We start from the raw sequence: 26,967 nt of genomic DNA on the forward strand, positions 1-26,967 counted from the left end.
GACAATTTACTTAACTATATCACTGAAGAGCATCATTGTTCCCTGTCTCCTAGCAAATACTAATTGCCAAGAGTTATTCAGAAAGGAGTAGGATTTTGTGAGCCACTAGCCTATCTCCGATGGAATGTTGAAGTGTTCAGTCTTGTGCAGGACACCATAGCTACTTTGTGTTCATGAGTCCAACAGCCATGCCATGTCCAGTAGACAGCCTTCTACAACATTCCTCTCTGAGCTCTGGCTCTTAATATTGTTTCTACCACCTCTTCTGTAATGTTCCCTGAGCCTTGGAGGGGTAGTATAGATGTCTCATTTAGAGCTGAGAACAAAATGGTAACACATGCTCCTTAAAAACTCTTCATATCTTGGGCTGGAGAGATGGCTTAGTGGTTAAACGCATACCTGTGAAGCCTAAGGACCCTGGTTCAAGGCTCAATTGCCCAGGACCCACGTAAGCCAGATGCCCAAGGTGGCACATACATCTGGAGTTCATTTGCAGTGCATGGAGGTCCTGGAATGCCCATTCCCTCTCTCTCTCTCTCTCTCTCTCTCTCTGACACTCTCAAATGAATAAATAAAGAAAAGTGTTTAAGTGTTTGTTTTGCTTTTTTTTTTTTTTTTTTGGAAAAAGCTCTCCATATCTTGATGGAAGATAAAATGGATAAAAAGCCTACAATCTCATGTAATCACTTTGAATTTAATCGGTATTATTGGGTAATAAATACCTTTTCATACTTGTTTGGGGGAATTAGTAATTTCAAGCATTTTCATAAATTATTTCATAAAATGATTGGTAGGTATCCCTTGACATTCTAGAACAGTGCTCCTCTTGTTTTTTCTGTGAGAGAAGTCATGTGTAGGGCCCATATATTACTCTGTTGGCTACATGGAAATGCTACTGGAGAGCTTTCAAGAGCCACCACGTTCTACTTCTGCATGTCTGAGTTCAAAATATTGTTGAAGATAGATACAGTTTTAAAAATATCCAAGTCATTATCATTTATAGAACTCATGGAAGCACACTGAATATTCAGTTGCATGCAGAACATAGCATAATATTTGTGGCAACATTGCCTCCTTTTAAGTTCTAAAGGAATTGTGTTCATGTCTCTAACTAGGATAGTTGTCAGATTAATATCCTTATCTTTAAAAAACATATTTTGCTGTCTTTACTAAATGTGGAAAACCTTGTTGTAGCTTATTTTGTATTTTGCAAAAGGATGTCTTCCAAGTTAGAATTCAAGCTTACTAAACAATAGAGAACACACTTGTAGATCATGAAAGGATGTTGCAGTACTCATGCTGACCCAAGAGTAAGTACTCCCAGAAAACAGCATGTTGTTCTGTTCTTCCTCATTTTTCGTGTTCATCCAAATTATTTAAAGATGGTGTCCATAGTCGTTCCTTATTTTTAACATTTGAACATCTACTTTACACTTATTATTGAGACAATATGATGTTCTAGACATTCTGTTGCATTCAGATTATGAATAATTCTAAACTTATAGACTATAGATAAGCCATATGGAAGAATCTAGATTCTTTATGGAGGTCCAACTGTGTCATCCTGTTTTGGAGATGTCAGGGTGGTAGTACTTGTCTTGCTACCTTTGGACAGTCCTCAGCCCTCTGGAGGAAATTAATATGTATATATTCAAATAATCAGGAAACTTTATGTTATATTTGAAGATATTTTTAATATAGAACAAGTTAAATTTCATCTTCTCAAATACAGTTGTGCTTAGTGTGCAGTTTTTTGAGCATGAAGTTGAATTTAAATGGTTTATAACTGGGTCATAATCATTTTCTTTTCATTAGATTCTCTTGCTCCAGAAGAGGGAAACAGGACTGGAGAGATGGTTTAGCAGTTAAGGCACTTGCCTGCAATGTCTAAGGACCCAGGTTTGACTCATCAGAGCCCATGAAAGCCAGATGCACAAGGATTAGGGTTTTGGAGTTTGTTTGGAGTTTGTTTACGGTGGCTGGAGGCAGTGGCATGCCCAATTTCTCTTTCTCCGTCTCTCAAATAAATAATAATAATAATAAAAAGAGAACAGAAGAGAAAAACAAAAATTGTGCTTTTTATTTTCCTTTGAGAATACTTTAGGTGATTGTTAATACTACTTATGTTCCTAAGATATTCATATTGGAATAAAATACACCTAAGCTCATTTTGATGAGCAAAGGTACTTTTAGAGAATTCTTGGTGGTCTGGTACATATAGGAATTTGACAAACTATTATGGTCATAGAATGTTGAGCAATGCTGTATTAAAAATGTAAGATATTTGGGGCTGGAGAGATGGTTCAGCAGCTAAGACACTTGCCTACAAAGTCTAATGACCCAGGTTCCATTCTCCAGTAACCACATAAGCACAAGGTGATCCCTGTGTCTGGAGTTGCTATGGATGGAGGCCCTGGCATGCCTATTCTCTCTCTCTCTCTCTTTGTCCCGTGAACAAATATTAAATAAAGAATGTAAGACATCCCCAGAATCACATACATTGAAAACAGAAATTGTCTTGTGAGCCAGGAGTGGCAGCGCACACATACACACATTTAATCCCAGCACTTGGGAGGCAGAGGTAGGTGAATTGCCATGAGTTTGAGGCTACCCTGAGATTACATAGTAAATTCCAGGTCAGCCTGGACTAGAGTGAGACCCTACCTAGAAAAACTGAAAAAAAAAATTCTCTTGGGGCTGGAGAGATTGCATAGTGGTTAAGGGACTTGCCTGAAAAGCCAAAGGACCCAGGTTCAATCCCCCAGGACCCATGTAAGCCAGACACACAAGTTAGCACATATTTCTGGAGGCCCTGGTATGCCCATTCTCTTTCTTTCCCTCTTGCTAGGTATCAGCCTCTCTATCTCTCTCAAACAAATTAAAAAAAATTACAAAGAGAAAATAGAAGGGCTGGAGAGGTGGCTTAGCAATTAAGCATTTGCCTGTGAAGCCAAAGAACCTAGGTTTGATTCCCCAGGACCCACGTAAGCCAGATGCACAAGGGGCACATGTGTCTGGAGTTCATTTGCAGTGGCAAGTGGCCCTAGTACACCCATTCTCTCTCTCTCTCTCTTTTCTCTATATCTCTCTGTGCTTGAAAATAAATAAATGAAATGAAGATAGAAATTCTCCATATTGAACATTGAATCTTGCTAGATAGTCTCATCAAAGTCTTTTATATTTTCTTTCACAGAAACTCAGTCTGTCCCTGATGTGTTTTGGTTCCTTGTTTTGTTCTATTTTGTTTTTAACCAGCAATGAGTATAATAACAGCTATTTGACTAGCTACTTGAATTATTTAAATATTGAACCAGATTTGTCTCTGACCACCAAGTACAGCAAGCATTCTAGAAGTCTGACTTGTAACAGATTGAATCAAAAGTGTAAGAAAGGGAACTGGAATTACCTGGAAAACAAAGTAATAGATGTAAAAGAGAAACAAAACCATTCTGTTGTCAATGCTAACTTGAGAACAATGATTTTGATTTTTCTGTTTGTAGTCAGAGACATCTTGAAAAATGGACATGCATTTCCTGCCCTATACCTGTCATGTCAAATTCTTCCTGTTTTTAAATTATTATTACTATTGTTATTAATTTTAATTCAAGCAGATGTCTAAGGAGAAAAGCTTACCACTATTTTAGGCAGATCTACAAAATCATTTGTACCTCAATTTGGTTCAAATGTTTCAGGATCCTGTTGACTTTTCTCAAAAAATGTTTGTGTTTATTTAACCGAAAGTGATAAAATTACAAATTCAAGATGACATGGTACTTGACGATAAAAAAATAAAATTACTTTAGGTAAGTGTGTGTGTGTGTGTGTGTGTGTGTGTGTGTGTGTGGTGATCAATGCTTTATATTTCCAGTAGAACAAATTTTTGAAATTATATTGTGTTCAAATGATGATTAAAAGATATAAAACCAATATAAATAACATTCATGATTCTACTGAATATTTAACACTGATGCATAATTTTCACCTGAAATTCCAGTCAAGAAGCAAGAATCTTCAAATTTGGTTTGTGGACAGGTTTCTTCCAATTGACTATATATGTTCTTCCTTTTAAGTATTCATATCACTGCCATTAAAAATACATTATAGGTATTATTCAATATAAGTAAAATATAATTATATAAAATATACTACCAAAGAGCAATATATGTCACTAGTAAACAAAATATGTCACTAGAAAACATAGATATGTGGTATGCTCCTGTGTTGGCCATTGCCAGTTGCTACAACAAATATCTTTCTAAATAATTTATAGAAAATATATTTTCCCTTTTTGCTTGTGTAGTACCACATGCGTGTATGCATGTTCACATGTTTGTGGGCACTGGTGTGTGTGAAGGTATATATGAATATGTATTATTACAAGTAGAGGCCAGAGGTGGATTTCAGGGGTCTTCTTCATGTGAACTCTACCTTATTTTGCCTTATTTTGTGACAATGTCTCACACTGAACCTACAGCTTACCTATTTGGCTAATTAAAAGAATCTAGCCAGCTAGCCCAGGAGTTCTCCTGTCTCTGCCTGTGCACCTCGAGGTTTATGGGTACATACTGCTACACCCAGCTTCCCCATGAATGTTATAGATCCAAGTTCAGGTCATTGTGTTTGCATGGCAACCATTTTACCAACTGAGCCATGTCCCTAACCCAAGAACATTTATTTTGCTCATATTTTTTTGGAAGCTGAAAGTTCAAGATCCAATAGACATTTGAGTAGATTCTGGTGAGGATCATCTGGCTGCCTCAGAACATGACAGCTTTTTGAGTTCTGGACATTGATCCTTGTCAGATGAATGGCTGGTGGATATTTTCTTCCATTCTGTAGGTTGCCTCTGGACTTGGTTCATTGTTTTCCTTAGCTATACAAACATTTTTCAGTTTAGTTTCATGAGGTCCTATTTGCTTTTGGCCTTACTTCCTGGGTAATCATGGTCCTATTCAGAGAATCCTTCCCTAGGCATGCCTGTTGAATTATTCTCCCTATTTTTCCTCTAGTCAGTTCGGAATTATAGGTCTTATATTAAGGTTTTTGATCTATTTGGAGTCTTTTCTTATACAGTGTGAACAATAAAGGTCTATATTCATGAGTCTACATGTAGAAAGGCAGATTTTTTCAGAAGCGTTCATTGAAAACACTTTCCTCCAATGCAGCATTTCGACATAGTTTCAAAAATCAGGTGGCTATAGTTACACAGATGTATACCTACATCTTCTATTTTATTCCATTGATCTAAATGTTTGTTTTTGTTCCAGTATCATGCTGTTTTTATTACTATTTTATTTATATTGTCTGCAAACCAGGATATTTTGACTTATTGTTTTTTCAAACCTAGTTACCTTTTATTTTATTTCTTTCTCTTGTCTTACTGCTTTAGCTAAGATTTCAGGCACTCTATTAATTAGCAGCAGAGAGAGAGTGGACACCTTTTTCTTGTTCCAGATCAGAGTAATAATGCTTTGAGTTTTTCTCTCTTTGCTGTGACGTTGACTATAGGTTTGTTGTATATAGCCTTTATTATATTCAAATATGTTCTCTCCTTCCCTAGATTCTCTGGAATTTTTATCAGGAAAGGGTGTTGAATTTTGTGAAAGGCCTTTTCTAGATTTCTAGATTTTCTACATGACAAAGGTTGTCCTTTTGTGCTTTCCTACCTTATAAATCGTTTTTGAAGGTTTGTTGAACACTATCAGTCATATTAGTTATATCATTTGCCTCATGTATAAGAAAGGATATGTTCTTAGGGAGGGCTTTTGAAGAGAAACAAGGGTGAAGTATAAAACAAATGTAAAGATAATCGAGGAAAAGTCTTGATGGGACTTGAAACTGGATTAGGTGAATTAAAGAAGGAGGGAGTGCTGAGGAAGACCTTGCATTTTGTACCTAAGTAGGAAAATGATGCTATCATTAACATATGCTTAAGAAACTTGTTTTATGCTATGAGAATTTACAAATAATTTTCTACTAATATGTGAAAATGGGGTACTGCTTAAGCAAACTTAAATCAGACTTTTAAATCCTTTATGATACCTTATAATATTAATTGTTTATTTATTAAGCTTCAAGACATTTTTTGTAGTCATGCATTTGCATACAGTTTCTTGTTCTATATTATTTTATGTAATTTAAATCACAGTTGCAAATGAACTAATATAGTTAATTATGAATAAAGGCTTAACACCAAATAAAAGTCCCTTAATGCTGATATTTAAATGTTTTTCCCTTTTAGATATTTTGTAAACATATACCCTATTTAACATGTGCTTGCACATTTCTTATTTATTTAAACTTTTTATTCATAAATTAATTTTGTGTTGCTGCAGATTGAACACAAGGCCCCAGATATACTGCAAAAGTGCTCTACCATTAAGAACTACACCAATGGCAGCTAACTTTCATTTTGCAGTTACATTAAACCTACAGGAAAGTAATCATATTGTCTATCATGCTTATATATACCCTTCACCATACTTTTTTAAGTGAATGTATTGTGGAACTGTAGTCAGTTACTGATTACTGCAACTGAAACCTTTATATTGCTGAATCAGGGTATTGCCATTCATCTCTTAATCATTTTACAAAGAATAGAAATGGAAGCATATATAAAATTGTCTATATAGTTTGGGCTGGAGAGATGGCTTAGCGGTTAAGCACTTGCCTGTGAAGCCTAAGGACCCCGGTTCGAGGCTCGGTTCCCCAGGTCCCACGTTAGCCAGATGCACAAGGGGGCGCACGCATCTGGAGTTCGTTTGCAGAGGCTGGAAGCCCTGGCGCACCCATTCTCTCTCTCTCCCTCTGACTGTCTTTCTCTCTGTGTCTGTCGCTCTCAAATAGATAAATAAAAAAAAATGTTTAAAAAAATTGTCTATATAGTTTGAATGTTCTTTTTTATTCTATTTTTTATTTTATTATTTAATTTTTTATTGATTTTTTTTAAATAAAAAAATATATATACTCTAACATCCCTCTCCCCCACCCCAATACCTCAATTTTGCTGAGCATCTTCCTTGGTAGAATTTTTGGTATTCTTTTTAGGGACCAACTGGCATTATTCAGTCTCTGTGGTGGATGGGGGCAGTGCCTCAGGCTATTCACATATACCCTGAGGCTCTTAAAATCTTTCTATCCCCTTCTCCACTATGTTCTCTGAGCTTTGGTGGGTAAGGTAGGGGTATGATTTACTGTTGTTTTCTCTGTAGCCTCTGGATCTCTGTTTTGATGAAGTTTAAGTGCATACAGTATATGTTGCCTTCTCCTTCAAACTGGTTTTCAGATTACCATGTGAGTAGTGCTTGTGGCCCTGCTTCCTCTGTGATGACTTCTAGGTTGAGGCAGAGGAGGCGGAGATGATCTAATTCATGGTACGGTGGGCTCTCTCTTCTTAATGTATTGATGCATCCTGGTTTTTCCTAGTACTCTCCACCATAAGACAGAGCAGATTTTCCAACCAAAGGTGAGAGCAATTTGAATTAAAGAGGATAAGCCTAGTTATTAGATATTTATTGATGAGTATATCCACAATTTTTATTTAAAGAGCAGTGGAGGCTCTCTCTGGTTCTACTGGTTTCCTGACTTAAGAAAACTGGCTTGGTTCCCAGAGCCAGATATGTGTTCTCTCAGAGAAGGTCTAGTGCCCAATCCATGAGCCATTGGTTACCAGCATTGGCTATGCGCCACTATTGCACATGGATGTACTTCTTGTTTAGCTGGTTGATTTTTGCATCTGGCAGGATGTCCTGCTTATTCAATCTGTTGGCAGCCATTATTCTCCAGTAGCTCTCATGGGCTAGCTGGTGTACCTGAATTTCCTCTCAGTTCCAGCATGATCTCGTGATGTCCTGTTGCTGCAGGTTGTGGTACCTTCAGCAGCAGGGCCTTAATTTTTAGCTCTTGTAAGTAACCAAGTGTTTTAGCAATGACCCATATTATTTTGGGGCTCTCATGTCACCCTGGCTAACAGTTCACTGTGGGGAGAACCCACTTCTGGCCCTGGGTTTTCCCGTCCATTGCCCATGGTTTTAGAATTATGATTTCTCCACCTTCTATGGGGTTCTTCTGTTCAGATCCCCCCTCCCACTTGTGGAGGGATGGCTGGTAGAATACTATCAAGGAGGAAGGTTTCTGTGGAATTGATTCATGTTGCTTAGTTTTGTATATTTCCCAACTGCCCCCTGTTCCCCCTTCCTCTGAGACCTTTCCACTCCTTTCTTTCTTTCCCTCTTTTTCTTGCTCTTTTTCTTTCTTTTAATGACCCTCAACTTGGTTTCGAGTAGCCCTTCCTCCCACCTTCCCTACTCTGCTTTCATTCTAGTACTATAGACTGTTGACATTATCATGGTATAGAATTACCTGAAACTGAGTCAGATTAGGAACACATATGAGTGAGCAATATTGCTTAGCATGATTTTTTCCAAGTCCATCCATTTTCCAGAAAATTTGATTATTTTGTCTTTCCTTACCACTGAGTAGAATTTCATTGTGAATGTACCACTTCTTCATTAACTACTGAATGTAGCTCTTAGACATAATGAAAATGATGGATTATACAATATACTTTTAGCCAGGGGCTATCAACACAACTTACTGCAAATGTTTTTAGTACCTTTTCAGAGTTTTCTTATATGCTTCTTATTTTGAATTCCAATAAACAACTTTGACCCAATAGAGTTGAAATTTATTTTTGAAAGCAGTAGAAGTTTGGGGGAAAGTACAAAGAAAAATTAAGCAAAGGAAAAAACAGATTACTGTATATAAAAAGTTAGGTTTAGTAGTGACTAAGAGCACCATAAAGTAGATAGATAAACAGAGAGGAGAAACAAGTCATTGGACAATTAAAGATTTATTGAAATTTTGAGATTACTAAAGATATTGTTCATAGTGCTGAAGCTTGCAATGAGTAGTCAATAATTTTACCAAGGCTAGTAGATTTATGTTGGGTGAGTGCCCATATATATATATATATATGTGTATATATATATATATATATATATATATATATATATATATATATATATATAATGTGGTGGTTTGATTCAGGTGTACTGCATAAACTTACGTGCTCTGAATGCTAGGTTCCCAGTTGATGGGGATTTGGGAATTAATGCCTCCTGAAGGTAGCGTATTATTGGAGAAAGACTTATGGGTATGATAGCCAGTTTCCCCTTGTCAGTGTTTGGCACACTCTCCTGTTGTTATTGTCCACATTATGTTAGCCAGAGGGTGATATCCACTTTGCTCATGCCATCTCTCCGCCCCCCCACCATCATAGAGCTTTCCCTTGAGTCTGTAATCCAAAATAAACCTTTTTTTTTTTTTTCCATCACAATATGCTCTTGATCAGGTGATTTCTACCAGCAATGTGAACCTGACTGAAACATGTATCAATTGGGAATTTACTGAGGTGCTGAGTTTTTGGCCAAGTATCCACCAACTCCATTTGTACTTTCAGCCTTGTATCATTAGTTTTCCTTACTAAACATCCTCACTTTCCCAGCCATTCAAACCTAACCACCAGTAGCCACCTTGAACCTCTATATTTTCAATAATTGATTCATTAAAAGGGGCTGTTACTTTTAGCCAACAAACGTGTTCAGACTATCTCATTCTGCTCAGTTGCTGGACAAGCTCTTGACATACTCAGTGTTATCTCTAGCCCTGGATTAGCTCTTGACAGTGACAGCAATAATATTAAAATGTTCAAGTTATAATATAAATTTCTGACACAGATATTTTGAAAGGCAAAGCCCATTTATTGGACTGCCAGCCATAGACTTCCCCTTGAAAATCTCTTTGTGGACATGTTAAAATTGAATTTTTTTTCACTTCAAAACCACATAATACATATTTTCTTTGACTAGTAAATGGGGCGTTACTTAGAAAAGGTTTCTCTTATAATCCAAAGCAACAATGAAGGAACCTAGTTCTATACCTACTTAAGGGATATCATATACACATTTCCTAGTGACTTGTGATTTTTTATGACACATGAGTTTTAACTTATAATATTGAATTATTTGAGTATATATCTTTTTTTAAATATTTTTTAATTAATTAATTTATTTATTTGAGAGTGACAGACACAGAGAGAAAGACAGGTAGAGGGAGAGAGAGAGAGAATGGGCGCCCCAGGGCTTCCAGCCTCTGCAAACGAACTCCAGACGCGTGCGCCCCCTTGTGCATCTGGCTAACGTGGGACCTGGGGAACCGAGCCTCGAACCGGGGTCCTTAGGCTTCACAGGCAAGTGCTTAACCGCTAAGCCATCTCTCCAGCCCTGAGTATATATCTTTAAAAGGGTTACTTGTTTGAACTTAATTCATGCTCATTATTTTTACCAACATATAATGCTTCCAATGGGAATGTAATAAGTTATATTAATCAGGTTCCTTTAAAAATACCTTCCATACAGAAAAAAATGATTTGTATTATTTAATGTATCAAAAATTGCATGAACAAATTTAATTTCAAAGGTAATTAGTGTTTTATCCCCATTTTCCTTAAATGATAGAGAAAAATTGTAAGAGCCAAGGTAACACAGCTCCCTTTTGGGAAAACTGACCTTTGGCATTCCACATCAACTGAGGTAGAAGATGCAAGATGAATTCATTTCTGCTCCTGCCCAAAGTTTATTTTTCATCTAAAAGGTTATAGAATGGGGGTTTAGTACATATTGTAGAAATAAGGCAATGGTAAACTCTTGCCAGGGATGAAAATTTGACACCTATGTTTTAGCTTTAAAAACATTTGAAAACATGGTGACAAAAAGTGAATAGTAATAAGATAAAAATCATCACGCAGGGTCTCATCACTTTCTTTCTATGAACATAAGAATGACTCCTATGTCAGTCTTAAGCTTTGGTTCACTTATCATAACGAACTTCCTCCTTCTTAAGTGATTATATGCTGAATGGTCTTACTAATGTGTATTCTACATGACTTTATCCTGGTCCATCTCATGTTATGAGTCATTGCTAGTGGCCTGGTTTATCTTCCTGTGATCTTGAACATGCCAAATTTTCTGTGATTAAGCTCACTGGGGTCCAAAGAATGGTTTGTGCCCCTCAAGTTGGGAGTGGCATTAACCACACTTCTGAAATGTACAGTAGAGCATGTAAGTCAGAGAATGAAAGAGTAAACTTAGATGATCTTTGTAAGGTGGGGAGGGGCACACAAAAGGAGCAGAAGCTTGTCCAAAGCTGGTTAAGGGCATCATGAATTTTATTCTGAAGTTAGATTAGAGGAGAAGTCTTTGGGTTGTCTTCCAGGCACTGACACTCTCTGAAGGCTTTGACATAAGTTTCATTAGCCACTTAAGAGGTATGCAAGAACTAGGACAAAGAGACAATCTCCAGTCAGAATGATGTAGGTGGTCATAGAGTCTAGGCACTTACCTCCTACTGTATGCTTTACTAATTGGCTGTGCTTGATACAATTTCAGTTGACTTCTTACAAGAGAGTGGATTTTGTGATCATTGGCTAGAATAAAACCATTTCTGAACAATGACTGGCAGGTGACCCAACATTATTTTATAGAAAGGATGACATATTGAAATGAATTTAGATATTGCATTCTTCTAAGTAGAAAAACATTCCCAAACTCCACATATTCAGGGTAACCTTTTCCATAAAACAACCAAAAAGTTTGATTTAAATTGGAAGTTTGTATTTTATATGGAAGGGGTAGATTTCTTTGATTAACATAAACACACACATTAATTTTTCACTAATACCATAACTGTGAAAATTTTCTATTTTAATCATAGAGATTATGACTGCCACATATTTGGGAAAATCAGGAAATGAAACAATTGAAATGCTTATAACAGGCAAAAGTCTTTATTTATAAAATGAAGTTGAAAGGAATGGGAAGATGTGGCTTGAAGAGGAAAACAGTGTAAAGATGAACATGTTCTGGAGATTTATGACAGATTGTGGTGACTAGAGTTAATAATAATGCTTGCATACTTAAACATTTCCAGGAGAGTGAATCTTAAATGTCATCTCCATAATAAAGAGTGATTAATATATTAATTAGCTTGATTTATTTCATTAACCATATATATATGGTTCTGTTTATGCCACAAATGTTTTTATATCATAAATATATAAAATTTCCATGATTAAGCTATAATAAATACAAAGAATAGTAAAATAACATAAAAGGGACTTCAACTCATTCAACTATATTCAGTCTAGTATGAAGGATTTATCCTGTACTCTCCAATGATTTACATATGAAGATAATGCTATTGTTGGTATTTAAGAGCAGTTCCTTAAGTGTTTATGTGTGTGAATGGAACATACAGTGAACATATTTCTTTTATTTGCTGAAATTATTCATACAAAACAAACCTCATACAAGCAAACATTTAGGCAATTTTGTGGCCTGGTAAGATTAATTGGAATAAAATCACATATTAAGAGAGGGTGGGCTTCTAAAATAGAGGATTTATTGTTCTAATTTCAAGGTAGACTTTTCCTTTGTGTGATTTTTTTCTCAAAATATTAAAAGGAATATTGAATCTTATTCTCATCATGTTAAAGTCCAGAGAGAAGTCTCTTCTACGGTTTTATTGTTACAAGAGGAAAATTATTTTTAAATGTGTCCTTAATGGTGATTCTACAGTTACATTTTTTTGTTAGATCTGATATCACAATACCAATTAGGTATGTTTGCTTTAAATGGATATATACACTAATTAGAAAGAAAACAATTTACTGGGAGCTGTATCAAACAAATCCCTGCAAATGGTATGAGCTTTTTTCCAAGGATCCATATTGTCCTTGGACTTGGCTGGTGTATTATACTTTAAATAGAATTGATTGTGTGGTTGTAGTGAAAGTAACAGATTGATTTCTGTCCAATGTTACAAAGAGTAAATAGAAAATGTTCCTCTCTTGACCTGCATTTATAACCAATGGGAATTGCTGGCTTGAGACCCAAATCTTATAAGAGATAAGATGCAAATGTAATAAAACTGGTTTCAAAAGTATAAGAATATTTCCAATGGTCATCAAAGATGTTTCTTGTACTATTTAGATGTGTTGCATTGGTTAGATCATGTACACCTAGAAAATTCTACTTTCTATAAATTCTACTCAAAATTCATCTTGCATTTGTAGTCACAGAGTAGTGCCTTTATGAATATGTTAAGATTATTATAATGGGGTTATGACACAGTAGTATATATCTTAATTGTCCTTAATATTTAATTGTCTTTGTTAGCTATTTAAGTCAAGGAATGTGGTTTCATTTTGATTTTATTGATATTATTTGTGGCTACCAAATTTTTGTTTTGAAGAAATTTTACATTTTGAAATGCTAAAAAAGACATGCTATTGTGTATTTTATTAGAATATTATAGTCATATTTTTATGAAGGACCTTTTCTGCTGATTAAGCATTACTATATTATTTAGTTAGAAAATAAATTCTTGCTTTTCATAATGAACTAGATGTTTTCATTTATATTTTCTTGATAATTTAGAGGAGAAACATATTTAAATACTATTATTTGTATTTTATTCCTGTAGTGGTCACGGCTTTATAAGCCTCCTTTATACCTATCTTTTTGTAAATAATGCTCACATCCACAATGCCAAGAGTTTAAAATATAAAGTGCAGTTGATAATTTTGCTTTGCTATTAATGATGGCATGAAAAGGAAAAAAAAAAACCCTCGCAATTCATTAGTAGGCAACAGTTTCTTCGCACATTATGTGACTTTGTTTTTTGGATTGTTTTATGTTTTGGGTAAAACAGTTTAGTATAATGATAGCTAAATGAGACAAAACAAGACAAAATAAAAACAAGACAAAACAAGCAAACAAAAAAGCGAAGAGGAATTATCCCAGCTAACACATTTGAGTCCCGGTGTTTCTCAGCTGTAACTTCCCAGAGCACTCTCTCCTCAGCCCACTTGAAACCCTGCAGCTTGTGGCAGACAATTCACGGGAACAGCTCAGACATGGAGCTCACATGCTTCTTGACTCCATTTTAAACCTTTTGTTCACACCAGGGTGGCATTTTTTCACACTGCATGTGGCAATTTTGACTCCTCTCCAACTTGTCTTATAAAATCAAAGTCTGTGATTTTTTTTTTTCCATTCACAAGCTTGCTTCCTGAATTGCTATTGCTATTTGAGTCTTTCCTTTTGATTGGTACAGAAGTTTATGGCAAAATGTGTTTGAGGGAGGAGGAAGAAGACAGCAGTATGAAAAATGTTGTGGCCTGAAAAACTGGAAATAAATTTTGGATTAAAAAAAATAGACCAATTCTGCAAAAGGCATATATGAAAGTAAAATAGGCCAGGATCTATCTTCTTAAAATTATTTACGTAGCATTATGCTGAATACTTAGGTTCATCTAAAAGAAACCAGATGGTGACATCATTTTCATATTGCATAGTGTTATTTTTAAGAACTGTCATGTAATCATAAAATAAAACATACTTAGTTTCATGAAATTTTTCCATATTTTACAATTTTTCAAGGAAAGCAGATGAATCTGACTTTTAGACATTATCCCTAAACATGCTGCATTTGGTACACAGTTCAACTCTTAGTAAAATAACATTTTAATAAAAGTCCATACTCTGATCCACAACATTGAAACTCTTAATACAACTTCATCTCTTAAACATTTTGCTTTGCTCTGCTTTGTTAAAAGTAGCATTGGTTCATTTATCTTTACTAATAAGTTACAAGACTATTCCAAAGATATTATATAAAGCATACCAATTATGAAATTATAGCAGAAGTTAAATATTTTACCAAAATCAAAGATTGGTACAGACTGGTTTCTATAAATTCAAGGAAGAACATGAAGAATACAAATTAAATATCTCTGCCAATAATTTGGTAATGTATGCCAATATAAGTGATCACCATGTCTTATACATTTTCTTTAATTATATTAGTAAGAAAATTTTAAATAATATTTAAAAACATTTTATAAATATGCCTAATAACTCATGTTTTTTGGGGGGGGTCACAGGAAGTTTGTTACTTTAAGCAACAAATTTATGCTGATTATTTGATTTCCTATATTATCTGTAGTTGTGACATAATCACATTTTTCTCTCTTAATTAATACTTTAGAACATGAAAAATCTCAGCCACACCATCAAGAAAAATGAAAATTCGGTTTTTAGAAAGTTCTTTCATAAAATAATTACTTTATATTATATCAAATTTTAAGATAAGGAAAGTTCATACCTATTTTATTAAAACAAAGGCAACATAAATAAATGAAATATTTTTAGTTCACATCTTCTGCATGTTTTAAATATTAAAATAAACAGAAGTACTTGACCATTCTAATCCTCAGGGCTTCTTCCAAAGAATGCCTAAGTAAAATCACTGACTTTGAACTATTCATTATAATATTTAAACATGCAGTAAATTCAATAAATTTCAAAAGATCTAAATTTAGGAATAATTATATCATATATACATATTTTAGTTTTCTGAGGAAAAAACATGATTGGTAAAATACCAATAGCACATTATTGTGTGTTAAATAACATTAGGTGTATGGGTAGACAGAACTGCATGGTGTTCCTTTTACATAAGAAATTTCTACAAAGTGTTAGCAAATGCAAAACAAGCAATTTCCAGGAAGAATTAAACCCAAACAGATAACAGAAGAAAAGCAAAATCTACCCCAAATAAGTGAATTACAATGGGTTTTATAGAATAAAATTCTCATAGGATGCAGAAATATCAAATACAAATCTTTGCCTCTCCTTTAGTTGATTTAAAATTTGACTTAATTGGAAGTAGAAGAAAAATACTTGCATTTTAATATAAAAAATTCTACAGGTCAAATAAGGTGAAATAAAGAATTGAAGAAAAGTTAAATATCCAGATAAATACATACTTATTTAACTGAAGCCTGTTATTAAACCCTCACCTAAAATTAAACTATACATAAAAGTCCAACAAACTATGCACAATTAAGAATATGAAGTATAAAATATTATCTAAGGAAAGGTAAGCTTATGATATAAAATTTACCTACTTTTGCAGCTTGCGTGTCTGCTGAGAAACCTATAACTGTTTTATGTTCATGGCAACGAATGTAGAAATACATTTAAGTCATCATTTGTCATTATCTAGAATAAAAACTTTTAGTTCCTGAAGTTTCTTATTTCCTACTCTCCCTTCTATTCTCTCTGTCAACACTCTTCTGGCTGGAATATCTTCTGTGGTAGAACAAAATCCGATCCCCAACCAGACACAATATAAACACCCCTGAGCTGAGGAGAAATGAGTTTGCTGTTTTCACTGTACCCTCATATACTCAAAACATCAGCTCGTACATTCTGTCACAAAAATCAGCTTTGAAGGAATTCTGTGCTTCCCAAGGCTGGATGAAAAGAGTGCTCATTGTGAATTAAGTGCCCTCTGTCACAATAACCTTCTTTATTCAGCCTTGGACCTCCCCTTTTGCCTGTGGCAATTAGAACAAATAGGTATGCCTTCAAGTATGATATATTGGTTTCTTCATATCACACCAGTTCTGATGACACACACAAGCAATGCTTTTTAGCAATATACTGAAGATAAACATAGGCGTTGAGGTGATTTGGTTTCATAAGGGCATAGTAAAGGTATGCACTTCCGAATGAGCAGGCAGGGCCTTTTACAACTGTTAGTATTAACACCAGTTGTTGATGGCAGCAATAACTGTAATTGTTTTAAAATATTTTGTAAACATTTTTATTAATGTGTACTTCTAATGAAAATCATGCCATCACACATCTATCATAAATATATATTAAACACACCAAGTCAGAATGATTTTTGTGCCTTTCACAAGGCACAATTTCCAATGTTTCAGAATATTTTCACCAAGTAGATGGGGGTGAAGACAAAGAATTTCTTTTTCCTTAGACATAGCTTATTAAACAATCCTGTTCTACTTGCAATCAATGTGATTATTTGGATTTACTTACTCTTACACATTGCAATTACCTTAAGCAGTTCAAGTTCACATTTCTGGAATTAAACCTGTTAAATAATAGACACCATCAAGTCATCTCCTTAAAAGGACAGTTTAACTTTTTGCCTTTATAAGGTACAGTGAAAACTACACACCACTTCTACTGATAAAGCTACAAAATTATCTTGAAAAGCTACAAAAGCAAACAGTTGGCATAAAAGAGAGAGAGCCGTTTGACACCAAAACAGAGAAATAACAATCACCCTCACAGCTGGATAAAGGCATATAAATAATCGAAGCCAGAACAAAATTCATAAAGTCTGAAGAAAAAAAAAAAATTCTTGTGACTAAAAGGCAAACCTTTTGGCCCACTGCACAGGTTGGGCACAAAAGTGCTTGCTAAGCTATCTATTTCACACATGCAACGACAGGAGGTTCGATATTCATTCGATCGATGAGTGAAAAGCCACAATGGCAAAATCAGACAGACTTCTTTTCAAATACGGATCTCCAATGTCCCCTCCAGTCTGCAGATGCACGGCTGGTGGTGTGGCTCAGACGGAGCAAGGGTTACATCAAGGCTGTGCTGTGGACCGTGCAAACAGTCTAGACCAATGACCTGCCGCATCATGCCCTTTGAAGAAGAGGCAAGTTCCGTCATGATGAAGAAAAATCAAGGCGTACCCCTTTTAACAATAGGGAGCAGCTCGAGGCTGCAAAGAGGTAAGCAGGGTAAGAAGAAAACAGCATCTGCTTCCATGGTTACAGACTAAGTATGAGAACCTTGCTTTTCAAGGGAGACTGTTCTCAGGCTCCCTCATGGGCTATGTCATGCATTATAAGCAAAGGCAGGTTGAGCTGAAATGCATAGTTATTTCAGAGTAAAATGATATGGAGCACATGGCTGGCAGAAAATGCAAGTCACATGACTTAAGAACCAGTCTCGGGCTATTTCAGAATAGCTTTTTTTTTTCTTCCTTATACAAGTTTAGATAAAGACAGTATTAAAAAAAAAAAAGTAATGATAAACCTGACTTTATTTCTCAGGCTTTTATGTGAAGAGAGGTCAAGGGTCAAGAAACCCCTCTCTCAATGTCAGAACCATGCAGCCTATTGTTAACAGGGCTTCATAGTGGATATTGTTTTCAAGTATCTCTTTGCAGGACTAGTATGCAGATATATATTCTTGAGACTATCTCTCTGTGACTTCCTTGTCTTTGTTGCTTTGCCTAAGATTTTCCTATTTTTATGTTCATTTCTGAGTTCCTGTGGCTAGGTCTCATTAGAAGACATGGGAGGCTGAGGGCGGGTGGTGGTGTGCAAACTTCCTTGTGTGGCTGTAGTGTAGTAAGAAAGTGCAAGATTCTGCCTTCTAAACTATGGTCCTGGGTAACTCCAGTCTGAAACAAAACCAATAGGTCTAACAATAGTGCTATTCCTAATTCATGTCTGTGAATTTTATTCAATGCTAATACTTCAGTAATTTGCTGGGTTGAAATGTGCATTTGTTGTGAGGTGGTTAATTATTTAAGTTTAATCATATACCATGATATTGTATACTAGTTTACAATATTAGTAGCTAATGTTATTAAAACTTAAAAATTGACAAACATGAGCTGGAGCATATGGTATCACTAAGGAAGTATCTGGAATAGCTGCGTGAAAGTAGACATATGTATGATTAACATGAGTAAAACACTCCTCTGATAGTGTGCTACAGCTCAGTGTTAAAAGTGATTTACCTATCTTCCAATGATGTACAATAATAGAGATTTTATACAATCCATCCTATGATTGTTTTTTTTTTTAAAGTATAGTATAAATCTCAGGGAATGAAGAGGGAAGAATGATCAAAGGCAATGCATAAAACAACTTAACATGTTTTTTTTTTTAGACGAACAGTTAATATTGAGGATATAGGAAAAACAGACTTCATTCTTCTGGCAAAACTTCTGTATATCTGAGGTATTAAATGACTGAATAATATGTATAGACCTTGGTGCTTTCAACAAAAACTCCACTAATAAATACACATGCATTTGACTGTAAATGAATACCATGTGGTCAGTTTTACAAAACTCATTTCAAATGCTTACCTTAAAGGAACATTTAATTGTAGCTTTGCAAGAGCAATTAAGTGATTATGAGCAAGGTAGCAACAATTTTGTTTTTAATCAAGAAATCAGAAAATTATTTACAGTTGCTACTCCTTAGTGGTTTTCATTAAGAGCTAGAAATGGTTTCATGGATGAACTTACACATGCTGCTTTTTGTCAGTTACAGTCATTTGTTTTCTGTCATGATGAGACTAGTATGTGGGGAAAAATGAACTATTAAAGCATTGCTCTTTAGTATGTTAATAACCCATGCACTACTATTAGCAATGACCATATTATCTTCAAATGGCCCCATTCTAGTTTCTTTAACTTGAGAACTGCTGAGTTAAATGAACATGAGAGTTTCTTTGGTATAGCCACCAATCATACCTTCTGTCAAAGGTCAGCTGCTGGGTATTTCAATGGAAAATATATCTGCGAATTGTCCAGAAGAAAAAGAAAAACAATTCACTATTCTATACACATTACATTAAAATTTGTGAATTGTGACTATAAAAATTGAGCCAATGGTTTACACTGTAGTTGGATTCTTGAGCCCTCCCTTCCAACCTCCCAGTAAACCTGTAGGCTTTTTTTGTTTTATACACACACACACACACACACACACACACACACACACACACACACGATGTATATAGTTCTATGGAAATTTATATATGAACACAACTTTAACAAACAGCAAATATGGCACATATAAACACTTTGGAAGCATTCTTATGAATGATAGTTTACAAAGTACTATTGCTTTAATATGTTAGCATGCAAAGAACAGTTAACATTGAACAGTGAAAGTAAATTTAAATCATTTTTACCTTAACTTTTTTCTCTCATCTAAGGTGATAGAAATAGCTGAGTAGTATCTACATAGTCCATGAAATTTCTAAGAAAATCTTACTCATAATGAGATATGTAGAATTGAAATATTTCTTCATATCACATTTTAGAAGAATTATCGTGATTCCCCCTCATAACTTTTTTAAAAAAGAGAGACAAAAGTGGGCCTTGTCTAATGAAACATTTTCACTTAAAAGCAAATGGATTAGAAATTTCCAGTGCCTAATTATGATAATGCCTTTAACATACTATGTGCTCAGTAAATATTTCTTATGATAGATGGGACAAAATCCATTTTCTTAAATGTTGTTTCATAACTTTCTGAAGACCATAGAGATGTGAGTCCTTTCTGTAAATAATCAGTGATGTTCAGTTTCTTAAACAGAGACCTGAACATTATTAATTTCAAAGCTGTTAATACATATTGTGGGGGAAATAAAAACAAGAGTAAAATAAGTGTAAGGGAGTACTGTTATAAAAACAGATTTCATATAATAAAATAAATTTCTTAAGAACTACTTTTCAGGTTATTCAAAAGACTAATGTGTATTATATATATCTCTAAGAAGCACATATAATTGACAGCATTGAACAACTTTTTGGTAAATAAAGATTAACCTAGTATTTCATTATGAGCAGAAACTGGCAGAAGCCAGATAATTTAACCAATTTTCACATATGTCTTCCTAAACTTCACTTACAATGACATAATATTTTTCGCTTGAAATCAGAAGTATCTGTATTAGGTCTAACCAATGCTATAAAGTGGAGTTTTCTTTTCTTTATACTGGCTATTTAGATTTGCAAGCACATTGCAACCCAATTTCACCTCCAAATCTATCTGTATAGGTAAGCCATGATCATAATGTGGTCTATCAACTCAATCTGTCTAAAACATAAAACTGTAAGTAAGCTAATCATGAAGTATAGAAAATATTGGGGAGTAACTTTTCTTTAATAATTTCACTATTCTAATAGAAATTTGCAATTGTATGACTATTCTGTTCTACCTGTTTATTCCTTTATTCATCTTCTATCAAATAATTTATATAGGATGCAGGTGAAGTGCCAAGCCCCTGTATTGATACCATTAGGACCATCAAGGCAGGTGGGTTGCAAGTATGAGTCTAAGTTGTCCAACATAGTAAAGCTGTCTCCTCAAACAAAACATTTTTCTCCTATGGTATTCAATTTATAGTTTTCTCATCAAATTCAAATTGTATCCTGATTTCTAGGCTCTGAAAATAGATGTTTTTAAAGTTGTCTTTAGCCTAGACTGACTCTGAGTTTTATAAAACTGACAAGAAGAATCTTTCAGCAGTGTGTACTTCATGCCATACACCACTGAATTTTAGACTCTTTATCATAAGTATACATCTTGATTGAGATTACTATGATATAAAGAAAATTAGTACATTGTATGAGTTATGAAACTTAAATATACATTTTTGGGGGGTTTCAAGGTAGGGTCTCATGCTAGCTCAGGCTGACCTGGAATTTGCTATGTAGTTTCAGGGTGGCCTAGAACTCACTCACAGTGATCCTCCTACCTCTGCCTCCTGAGTGCTGGGATTAAAAGCATATGCCACCACACCCAGAACTAAATATAAATTTTTGACTGATAACTCTATTCCCAACAGATTTTTACCACTAAATTACTCTGGATAGGTCACATGTAATATCTCTAAATGTGGGTGCATTATAAACATATAAATTTGGCTGATAATAAAGCACTTAGGGTCAGTAATGGACTTGGACTTTATCATCTGAAACAATGAGTTCTATGGTGATGTGTCATGAATGGTCTCTGGAGATCTACTTTGTCATAATACATGGGATAATTTTTATTATGTTTCTAATTTCAAACACATATTCCCTCAACACTATGTACTTACGTTTACTAGCCCCACATATTTAGTTAATTAAGATAAGTTTATATTGTTGTTTAAGCATATAGCATTCACTTGGAATTAAAGCATCACTAATACCTTTACTTTTAGGGAGGTCACAGTTAAGGTGTAACAAATACATTTCACAAGTGCTCCTATCATGAGAGATCAGTAAACTTAATATATCTCTTCCAACTCAAAATTAAATATAAGCATTGATAATATGAATTCCCACAACTATGTAAGACTAATTTCAGAACTTTCTGGGTTCTATTCTTAGCTCTGAATAGTTGTTTCTCCATCAAAGAGTGATCCATGATTGCAAGCATAATGACAGGTAGGACCTTCAGGATGGCCAGAGTATGATCTCTAATGTGGTCTTAAGTAAAGAGTGTGTGAAAGATAAATCATATAAACTAGCTGGGAATTATATTCATGAACACAAGAAAACACATTGTATGAAATAAATTCTCACAGGACACATTTATCAAAAGACAAATATCAATTCCAAGCACACTGCAAACTCTCACAGGCATTCAGCTTATATGGTATTGTGTATGTGCACATGGATGAAAATTGTGATTGAATACATATTGGGTAAGATTTGTCACAGATTAAAAAAGTCAGTTGAGCATAAAACTATGAAAACATACTAGACTGAAAACTCTATAGCCAATATAAACTTATAAAAGGGTTTACTTTCTGTTATATCCCCTACACTGGAAATACATTCATAATTTTAGAACTTGAAAACTATTTCTGTATATCATAAAATTTTAAACACCTTTTTCGCTCAAATAGTATTTCCCAACCTTGCAAACATCTGTATACAATAATGACACTTGAAAGAATTTTAAGGGTTTTTTTTTTTTTTTGTTGTCAAGCATTTAATGAACACACTTTATTTTTGTGTGTAGCAAATTTATAAGTACTGTTATGATTCAATTTACATAGAAAAATTATATCTTTAGATTTTTTAAAGAACTCCTTTTCATAACACAAAATGGTTTTGTGTTTTTTTTTTTTCTTAAAATTTACCTATAGGATTGGACTTTCTTTCTGTGGAGCTTGTTCAATTGTTCTTTCTTTTGTATTTCACTTTTCGTTGAGACACTTTGCGTTTATTTCTTACATTTAAATGCAGATTTTCTTTCCTTCAGGATACATTTCATTACACAGGAAAGAAATGTTAAGCTCTATGCAGACATCTTTCACAGCAAAGCTGTAGTAATTGAGTAATAAAATAAACTCTGAACTTTCAGGCCCATTTGAAAAATGCTTTGAACTCTAAAAACTGCAAAATAAGAGCATAATCTCTCCTGCCTGAAGGATAATGACCTTACCTCTTCCCCTTCATCATTTTATCTGAGGAATTAAGACTGTGTGTGGTTGTTCAAAGTATATTTAGGGGGATATAAAGCTGATTACCTATGAAACCTAAGTACCTATGTTTGATTCCCTGGTACCCACATAAGTTAGATGCACAAAGAGGCACATGCATCTGGAGTTTGTTTGCAATGACTAGAGACCCTGATATGACTATTCTCTCACTGTCTTTTTCTCTCTCCTTGCAAATAAGTAAAAATAATATTAGAAAAAAAGAAAATATGTCTAGGATCCATGTTGCTGATGGCATCCAGAAATTATGATTTATTATGACATGTTATTAAAAAGATATTTTTCTTATTTTGTATTATACAACCTTCATATGTTCATTGAAATGAAATCCAGTCCATTTAGCTATTGTGTATGTGTAGATGCAGACTCCTAATGTTATTATGTGTTACAATAAGCATCTTGCTATACTTTGTTTTTATAGAAGGAAGCCAAATATTATGATTTCTATCTTTTTTATGTTCCCTTGGAATTCTTTTCCCCCCAGAGAAATGATTGAATGCAACTTCTTAATTCCTATCACACTTTTCAATTTTACCTTAAAAGAGACTCAATTTTCTAAATATCTTTCTCAATAAGAACAATATTCATATCCTTAAACTATGTTTTTTTCTAATTCAAATATACTATCATATATTTAACATAAATCATAGTATCATTTGATAAAACTTAGTGCTATTGATAACACTATTATACTCTATTAATTACATTTCTATAAGATTGGAATGTTATTTATTACATTATTAAATAAAGATAGCATTTCTATATGATGGTTCCTCTTGCTATATTTGTTTATTGTATATGTGTGTATGACATGATATATATATATATATATATACAGAAATATTTATATCTAGTTTCATGTCAGCTAAGCAGGTAACTTTTCAGCTAGAGATATAGCTCAGTGAGAGAATCCCCAATACTGAGAAGGAATAAGAAAGTACATTAATGTAGGAATATTGTTGATACTCAAAATCTTTCAAGTTTGAGTGGTGTCTGAGATTTTGCATTTTTAACAGAACTACTAGAGATGACAATGCTACTGGCCTATGGTTCACAGAAAGAATGTCAAAGAGTTTGAGGACCTTGGTACATGTTTTAATTTTGCCCCTAATTCTGATATTAACAAGAGAGACTTCACTCTTTTGAGCCTGTACCAAACTGAATCACCATATCTCTGTCTGCTTGGACAACTGTTCTGTGTTTGCATTAAATTAATGTGGAAAGTGGTTTTATCAGAAAAGAATGTACAAAGTGGAGCTGGGGAGATTGCTCAGTGGTTAAAGAAACTTATTTGCAAAGTCTACTGCCCCAGATCCTAGCATCCATGTAATTCAAAAACAAAAAAGTGGGGCCAACCACTATTTTTCAATTTTAAGAGACTCTGGCATGCCCCATTCCATACTCATATGCGCAAATAATAATATTTTTAAAAGTAGGGTAAAGCCGCCAGATGTTTTTAAGCTCTTATTATTTAAATATCTGATTTAATTTCTAATCCAGTATGTCCACTTTGCTTAAGGTGATGAACTAAGATGTAAGGGCATGATACTAGTTCTTTATTTTCTCTTACCCTGCTTTTGTTCATGCATTTACTTATTCACTCAACAGGCATCGGTGGCGCAGCCATGCGTGACGGTTGGTACTAGCTGCTACTGACGTGACTGAGTCCTCCATTTGCTTTATTTTTCTCTGCTCCTCATCTAATTTGTTTCATTGGCTTATACTATATTCCACACTCCCCATGTCTCTTCCTTCTCCCTTCTTACTATAAGATAAAAAAAAAAATCATAGGTTTTCATTTGTTTTCTTCAAGTACATCACACTTCGTTCCACAAATATTTACTAGTTCTCCACTACATGGCAGTTTCTCTGCCAAAGGCACCCAAAGCTGAAGAAGATATGGAAAGAGCGTTCCTTCTCTTGGATACTTTATTTAGTTTGAGGAAATGGGATGTTTAACGACCTCCCAGTTCGTTATCATACCAGAAAGGATGAGAACAATTCTAAAATAAGAAAGGAAAAAGTGACTTGAGGGGTTTGCAAGACTTCTTCAGAGAAGACTACACTTAACAGAAATAGATGAAGAACGAAGAGGGAAGATGTCACAGAAAGAGCTAGTGATGACTTCTCTGCTGTGGTCTTTATGTAGTGTTTGGGGCACAAGTGTTGGCTGGTCTCAAGTGACATGAGACCCAGGTAGACACTATCACTGTAGCTGCACCCTTTTGGCCTTGAATTCTGGCTGTGCTTAATTGTAGCAGGGGCAGTGCATGAAGGAGTTGTGGAAGTTTATACTGCTGATGCTTTTCCTGCCCTGCATTCATATACAACCTTAATTCTAGCCTATGGAATATGAATGTAAATCAACTGTCTAGAGGGTCTGAGTTCTTAGAGTAGACTGGTGACCTCTAGGTAACCTTTAGCCAGTTTTGTCCTCTGAGACCACATACCTAGGTGGACACAATTTAGTAGGCTATCTGAGGACATTTGGCTGTTCAGTCTCATTCACTCATTAGCCCTCAAAGACACTTTCACCTTTAGGAAATTTATGTTCTTCCTCTCTTTCTCCTCCTCCTTCTTCCTAATCAGAATGACAAACTCATACTCTCTGTTTTCAAAGAGGTAAATGCAGTCAGTAAATTTGTAAGTAGCATTTAAGTTTATGTACAAATACCTTTTTGAATTCTTCAAGATGCTATCTTATACCTCTTCAAAGCAGAGATTGGAAGGAACCTGCCCTCTGCCTGTTTACCTATCAATTAAACGAGGTGTAACTTAGTGCAAACTTTTGGACAATGTATCTAACAATTGATTTGTATTTATGGCTATTTTTTTAAGGGCCTAAAATCATCCACAGGGTTATAGCTTTGTATACTATGAGTTTTTTTCTTTGTGTCAGACTATACTAATTATACTGTCACTCTGACCTTAGTTTAAAGATCACATTGCGAGATACCTACTACCTTCCAGCCACTCTCTCCTTATTACAGGATTACTCACCCTCTTTCATTTGTTTCATTGACACTTTTCATTACCTGGAATTACTTTCTTTTTTATTTTCTTGTATATACTATATCTCTTTAATCAATAAGATTTTATTACTACATTATGGAATAGACACTGCCATGGAAACTTGTGATGTAACTGAGTTTCTAGGCATGCCCTTAAGGAACAAGCTAATAATAAATATTGATAACTATCCATTCATGTGTATAAATGTCAGGTGGCAAAGTTTGCTATAAAGAAAAATAAAACAAGTGGAAGGATTAGGGTGTGAAAGGTTCTAGTGCTTTTTCAGGCCACATATTTAGGAAAGGATTCCACAGTTAAGTACTATCTATTCAAAGGCCAGGAGGAATTAAAGCACCAAGCTAAAGAAAAAGAGTTAGGGCTGGAGAGATGGTGTAGTTTTTAAGGTGCTTGTCCATGAAACCTAAGAACCCAGGTTTGATCCCCCAGTACCTACATAAGCCAGATGCACAAGTGTGTCTGGAGTTAATTTTCAGTAGCTGGAGGCCCTAGTGCACCCATTCTCTCTCTCTCCCCCTCTCTCTTAAATAAATAATTATAAATAAATAAAATATTTTAAAACAGCAGGGGGTCTGGAATTATAAAGCACCCAAGGTAAATCAGGCTTGGCATATTCAAACACAAGAGAAGATGCCAGGGTGGCTCCAGAGCAGTGAGCCAGGTGAAGGTTCCAAGTGAGATCAAAGAGTCAGAGTGTGAGCATCTAGGCACCTTCATAAACGCATTGAACTTCAGGTTAACATGG

At 34.7% G+C, this 26,967-nt stretch overlaps 2 long non-coding RNA genes across 2 annotated transcripts in view; one reads left to right on the forward strand and one right to left on the reverse strand.

The window, feature by feature from the left end:
- The window catches only part of LOC123460855, a 514,919-nt gene that overhangs the window by 195,534 nt on the left and 292,418 nt on the right, over positions 1-26,967 (forward strand). The gene's annotated exons all lie outside the window — the stretch shown is intronic.
- On the reverse strand, positions 14,113-17,184 carry LOC123460856. Its single transcript, XR_006637251.1, has 2 exons — positions 16,031-17,184; positions 14,113-14,247 (listed from the first exon to the last, which is right to left on the reverse strand). It is a non-coding gene; the product is annotated as an uncharacterized LOC123460856 (long non-coding RNA).

The sequence above is a fragment of the Jaculus jaculus genome, chromosome 5 (assembly GCF_020740685.1).
Source record: "Jaculus jaculus isolate mJacJac1 chromosome 5, mJacJac1.mat.Y.cur, whole genome shotgun sequence".
Classification (NCBI taxonomy): Eukaryota; Metazoa; Chordata; class Mammalia; order Rodentia; family Dipodidae; genus Jaculus; species Jaculus jaculus.